The sequence below is a fragment of the Rhincodon typus genome, chromosome 2, assembly GCF_021869965.1.
Source record: "Rhincodon typus isolate 14 chromosome 2, sRhiTyp1.1, whole genome shotgun sequence".
NCBI classification, from domain to species: domain Eukaryota; kingdom Metazoa; phylum Chordata; class Chondrichthyes; order Orectolobiformes; family Rhincodontidae; genus Rhincodon; species Rhincodon typus.
The window spans coordinates 38,445,411-38,451,672 of record NC_063333.1 but is presented as its reverse complement, the minus strand read 5'-3'; positions in this window follow the sequence as shown (position 1 = coordinate 38,451,672).

Below are 6,262 nucleotides of genomic sequence, written 5' to 3'. Positions count from 1 at the left end.
TTCTGAAGAAGGGTCTAGGCCCGAAACGTCAGCCTTCCTGCTCCTCTGATGCTGCTTGGCCTGCTGTGTTCATCCAGCTCTACACCTTGTTATCTCAGATTCTCCAGCATCTGCAGTTCCTGCTATCTCAAGAATCTTAACCCTTCTTTCTGCATCATATTTCCAGCCACATATTCATCTGTCTTACCTTCCTTTTTCTGTACTCATTTGTGGCACCTTGAGTAATCCAGAGATTACTTTCTTTGATGTCCTGTTTGCTATTTTTCTATCTAGCCCCTTAACTTCTGATTGCAAACCACTTCCTACCAATGTTGATAGCAACAACGCAGACTATGACCTCTGTCTGTTTGCTCCCCTTACACTGCCCCCACATCTATTCTATAACATCCTTGACCATAGCATTATAGAAGCAACATACCATCCTGGATTCATATTGACAGTTGTATAATGCCTGTTTGTTCCCCTAACAAAAGAATCCCTTATCAAAAATGGCCTTCTACTTTTTCTTCTCATCTTCTATACAGTTGGCCTGCCCATGGTGCCACAGGCATGTTTCACTACACTTTTCCAAGGATCTACCACTCTTTATCGTTTACAGAACAGAAAATTGGTAAGTGAGTGGGACCTCTGGTGACTCTTGCAATATCTATTTGTTTGTCTTGGACTGCCTGGCAGTCCCCCATACTCTCTCTGCATGTTTGCCCAGAACCTGCAGTGTGGCTAATCTGTGAACGTGCTAGCTAAGTAGTTCTTTGCTTCCTTCGTGATTACAGCCACTTCTCAAGCTCTGAAACCCAGAATTCAAACTTGTACAGCCGGTGACACTTTCTGCAAATGGACTCATTTAGAAGGGACTGGTGGTGTCACAAGTATGACCAGATGTGGATGTACAGGATGTCTTGGGAACACCACCACCTGCAAGTTCCCCTCCAAGCCACTCACCATACTGACTTGGAAATATTTCACTCCTCCTTCAGTGTCATAGCTTCAAAATCCTGGAATTCCCTCTCTAATGACACTGGATCTACCAAGGACAAGGACTGCAAGAAAGTAGATCACAATCACCTTCCTAAAGTGTAGCGATGGCCTAGTCTTATTATTGCTAGACAATTAATCCAGGAATTTAGTTAATATTCTGGGGACACAGGTTCAAATCTAGCCATGGCAGATGGTGGAATTTGAATTAAACAAAAAACCTGGAATTACGAGGGGAGGCCTAGTGGTATTACTGCTGGACTGTTAATCCAGGGACCCGGATGACATACTGGGGACCCAGGTTCAAATCCTACTGCAGCAGATGGTGGAATTTGAATTCAATAAAAAAAATCTGGAATTAAGAATCTAACGATAACCATGAGTCCATTGTCGATTGTCGGGAAAAACCCACCCGGTTCACTAATGTCCTTCAGGGAAGGAAATTGCCCTCCTTACCTGGTCTGGCCTACATGTGACTCCAGACCCTAGCCAGCGATGTCCTCATCCCATTAATGAATAAAAAAAAGTCTGCTGATGACCATGAAATAATTGTTGAAAAAAAACCCCATCTGACTCACTAATGTCATTCAGGGAAGGAAATCTGGCATCCTTACCTGGTCTGGCCTATTATGTGGCTCCAGATCCACAGCAATGTGGTTGACTCTCAATTGCCTTTGAAATGGCCGAGTAAGCCACCTAATTATATCAATTGCGACAAAGACTCAACAAAGAAATAAAACTGGACAGACCACCTAGCGTCGACTTAGACACCAGAAAGACAACAGCAGAAACAGCCCTGATGACCGTGCAAAATCCACCTTCCTAACATCTGGGGACCAGTGCAAAAATTGAGAGAGCTGTCTGTCAGATGAGTCGTGCAACTGCTTGACATTGTCGTACTCACAGAATCATAACTTACAGACATGTCCCTGACACCACGATCACCATCCTTGGATACGTCCTGTCCCACCAGCAAGACAGACCCAGTGGAGTTGGCAGCACAGTGGTGTATAGTTGGAATGGACTTGACCTGGGAGTCCTCAACATTTGACTTCAGTCTCCATGAAGTTTCATGGCTTCAGGTTAAACAAAGGTAGGGAAACATCCTGCCGATTACCATGTACCATCCTTCCTCAGCTGATGAATGAGTACTCCCTCAGTTTGAGCTATAGGGAGAAGTTAAATAGACTGGGGCTATTTTCCCTGGAGCGTCGGAGGCTGAGGGGTGACCTTATAGAGGCTTATAAAATCATGAGAGGCATGGATAGGGTAAATAGACAAGATCTTTTCCTCGGGGTGAGGGAGTGGCATAGGTTTAAGGTGAGAGGGGAAAGATTTATAAGGGGCAACTTTTTCATGTAGACGGTGGTGCATGTATGGAATGAGGTGCCAGAAGAAATGAGGGAGGCTGGTACAAATGCAACATCTAAAAGGCATCTGGATGGGTATATGAATTGGAAGGGTTTAGAGGGATATGGACCAAATGCTGGCAAATGGAATTAGATTTCTTTAGGATATCTGGTCAGCATGGATGAGCTGGACCAAATGGTCTATTTCCGTGTTGTATATCTCTATGATTCTATGTTGAACAATACTTGGAGAAAGCACTGAGAATGGCAAAGGTGCAAAATGTGTCCTGGGTTGGGAATTTTAATGTCCTGCACCAAAATTGGTTTGGAAGCAGCACTACTGATTGAGCTGGTTCGGTCTTAAAAGGCATAACCACTAGACTGGGTCTGTGGCAACTGGTGAGGGAATCAACAAGACAGTGAAACATACTTGACCTCATCCTTACCAATCTGCCGGCTACAGATGCATTTTTCCACAACAGGAATGGTAACAGTGACCACCACACAGTTGTTGTGAAGATAAAGTCCCACCTCCACATTGAGGATACCTTGAATTGTGTTGTATAGCACTATCATAAAATGGGACAGACTTTGAAAAGATCTAACAACTCAAGACTTGGCACTGTAGGCTGTCAAGAGGAGCAGAATTGTACTCCAACACAATCTGCAACCTCATGGCCTGATGTAACCCCTACTCAACCAGGGATCAACCCTGGTTCAATGGAGAGTGTTGGAGGGCATGTCAGGAGCAGCACCAGGTACAGCTAAAAATCAGATGTCCACTTGGTGGACACCAAACAGAACTACTTGCATGCCAAATACATGCAAGTGATAGAGTGAAGAAGTCCCACAATAAATAGATCAGATCTAGTTCTGCCACATCCAGTCATGATTAAACAACTCACTGGAGAAGGAGTCTCCACAAATAACAATTGTGCTGTTTAAATAATAATGTCCCCTTCACACAAATTGCAGGAATTTTATGTGTAGTGTGAGGACTTGAGCAGCATTTTCATCCTTGTGAAAACAATGTGCTACTCGCAGGGAATGTAAACTATTTCTGGATTGATATGTCGTGTAAATTTTTATTTAAAGTTTCTTCCCCTCTTTCCTGACACCCCTCCTTTCCTGTGGGGCAGGAGCTAGCTTCTGTTTGCTGCAACTATTTTCCCAAATGGACATGGTTGCGATTGGAATACGTGCGTGCAAGAGACAATCTGGGTGACCCTGTATTTGCCAATACTGCAGCAGCCAATTTTCATACCATTAAAAACTTTGTTGAAACCAACTTAAATTTTACACTGTTAGCCCATTATCCCTAGGCTTCAAGTATAATAAGTATAGTTATATATAAATTTACATGACTACGAATGGAAAAGAATGATAGGAAAAGAACATTGATACAATTAGGTCCATTCAGAATTGGACAGCCTTTTAAACATGACCATCATCCCTATGTCCTGCATTTGCAAATTTTCTGGTTCCATGGGAAAAATATCTAAGGTCAATTTAGGAAGACAATATTGAAATTCCACCCCATTCCTGATGCAACACTGGATCTACTTGACAATGTGGAAAATGGCCCAGATATGTCCTGGTCACAAAATGCAGGACAAATTCAACCCAGCCAATTACCGCCCCATCAGCCTATTCTTGATCATCAGTAAAGTGATGGAAGGGATATTAACAGTGCTATCAAACAGTAACTAGTCAGCAATAACCTGGTCAGTGACACCCAGTTTGGGTTCCATCAGGGCTGCTCAGCTCCTGACTTTACCGCCTTGGTTCAAAAATGGACAAAGGAGCTGGATTCCAGAGGTGAAGTGAGTGACAGCCCTTGACATCAAAGCCTCATTCGACCAAGTATGGCATCAAGAAGCTGTAGCATAACTAGAATCAATGGGTATCAGAGCAAACTCCCTCCACTGGTTGGAGTCATATCTGGCACATAGGAAGATGGTTGTGGTTGAATAAAGTCAGTCATCTTAGTTCTAGGACATATCTTTCAGGAGCTCCTTACTATAGCGTCATAGGCCCAACCATCTTGCTGCCTCAAGATGCCAGGAACCTGGGTTTGATTCCAGCCTCAGATGACTGTCTGAGCGGAGTTTGTACATTCTTCCTATGTCTGGGTGGGTTTCCTCTGGGTGCTCTGGTTTCCTTCCACAGCAAGTTAGGTGGATTGGCCATGCTAAATTGCCCATAGTTTCCAGGGATGTGCAGGCTAGGTGGATTAGCCATGAGGAAATGCAGGATTACAGTGATAGGGTGGGGGGTGGGGGGGAGCAGTTAGTTTGGGTGGGATGCTCTTTGGACGGTCAGATTGGACTCAATGGGCTGAATGCCCTGCTTCTACGCTGTTGGGCTTCTATGATTCTATGATCTTCAGCTGCTTCATCAATGACTTTTGCTCCATTATAAAGTCAGAACTGGGGATGTTTACCAATGATTGCATAATATTCAGCACCATTCACAATTCCTCAGATACTATAACAGTCCTTGTTCAAATCCAACAAGCTCTGGCTTGGGCTGACAAATGGCAAGTAACATTCGTATCATGGATATGCCAGGAAATTACCATCTCCAATAAGAGACAATCTAACCACTGCCCCGTGTCAGTCAATGGAATTACTATCACTGAATCCCCCACTATCAACATCCTGGAGGTTACCATTGACCAGAAACTCATCTAGACTCACCATATGAAGACAATCGTTATAACAGCAGGTCAGAGACTAGGAATACTGGGGCAAGTAACCCACCTCCTGACTCCCCAAAGCCTATCCACTTTCTACAAGGTACAAGTCAGGAGTGTGATGGAATACTCCCTACTTGCCTGGTTGGGTGCAGCTCCAATAACACTCAAGTAGCAGGACACCATCCAGGACAAAGCAGCTTGCTTGATCGGCATCATATCCTCAAGTATCCATTCTTTCCACCATCTCTCAGGATCAACAATGTGTGCTATCTGTGATGTGCACTGCAGAAATTCACCAAAGATCCTTAGCATCTTTCCAACCCAGAAGGACATAGGTAGCAGATGCATGGGAACACCACTACCAGCAAGTTCCTCTTCAACCCACTCACCATACTGACTTTCAGCATCGTTACTTCACTGTTGCTGGGTCAAAAACCATAGAATTCCCTCCCTAAGGACATTGTGGGTCAATCCACAGCACATAGACTGCAATAGTTCAAGAAGGCAGCTGACCACCACTTTCTGAAAAGCAACCAGGAACAGACAAGTGATGTCTACTTCCTACAGGTGAATTCAAAAAAATACAATTATGGGGAGCTGATGGCCCAGTGGTATTATCGCTGGACTGTTAATCCAGAGATCCAGGTAATGTTCTGGGGACCCAGGTTTGAATCCTGCCGTGGCAGATGGTGGAATTTGAATTCAATAAATATTTGGAATTAACAGTCTAATGATGGCAATGAATCCATTGTCAATTGTTGGGAAAATCCCATCTGGTTCACTAATGTCCTTCAGAGAAGGAAACTGCCATCCTTGCCTGGTCTGGCCTAAAATGTGACTCCAGACCCACAGCAACGTAATTGACTCTTACGTGCCCTCTGAGCAATTAGGGATGGGTAATAAATGCTGCCTAGCCAGCAACACCCTCATCCCATAAATGAATAAAGAAATTAGGTTTGTGCCAGACAGCGATGCCCAAGTCCCATGAGTGAATGAAAAAGTAATATTCTAGATGTGGTCTAAGTAATGCCTTGTATTATGTTAGCAAGATATTCTTATTTGGATACTTCATTCTTTTTGATATAATGGCCAACATTCCATTTGCCTTCTCTAATAGCCATTGATTGTGAATACTAGCTTTTTGTCATTCATGCATGAGGATTCCCAAAACATTCTGTGCTGCAGCTTTTTGCATTTAAATCATATTCAGCTCCTCTACCTGCCAAAGTGTGTTGCTGCA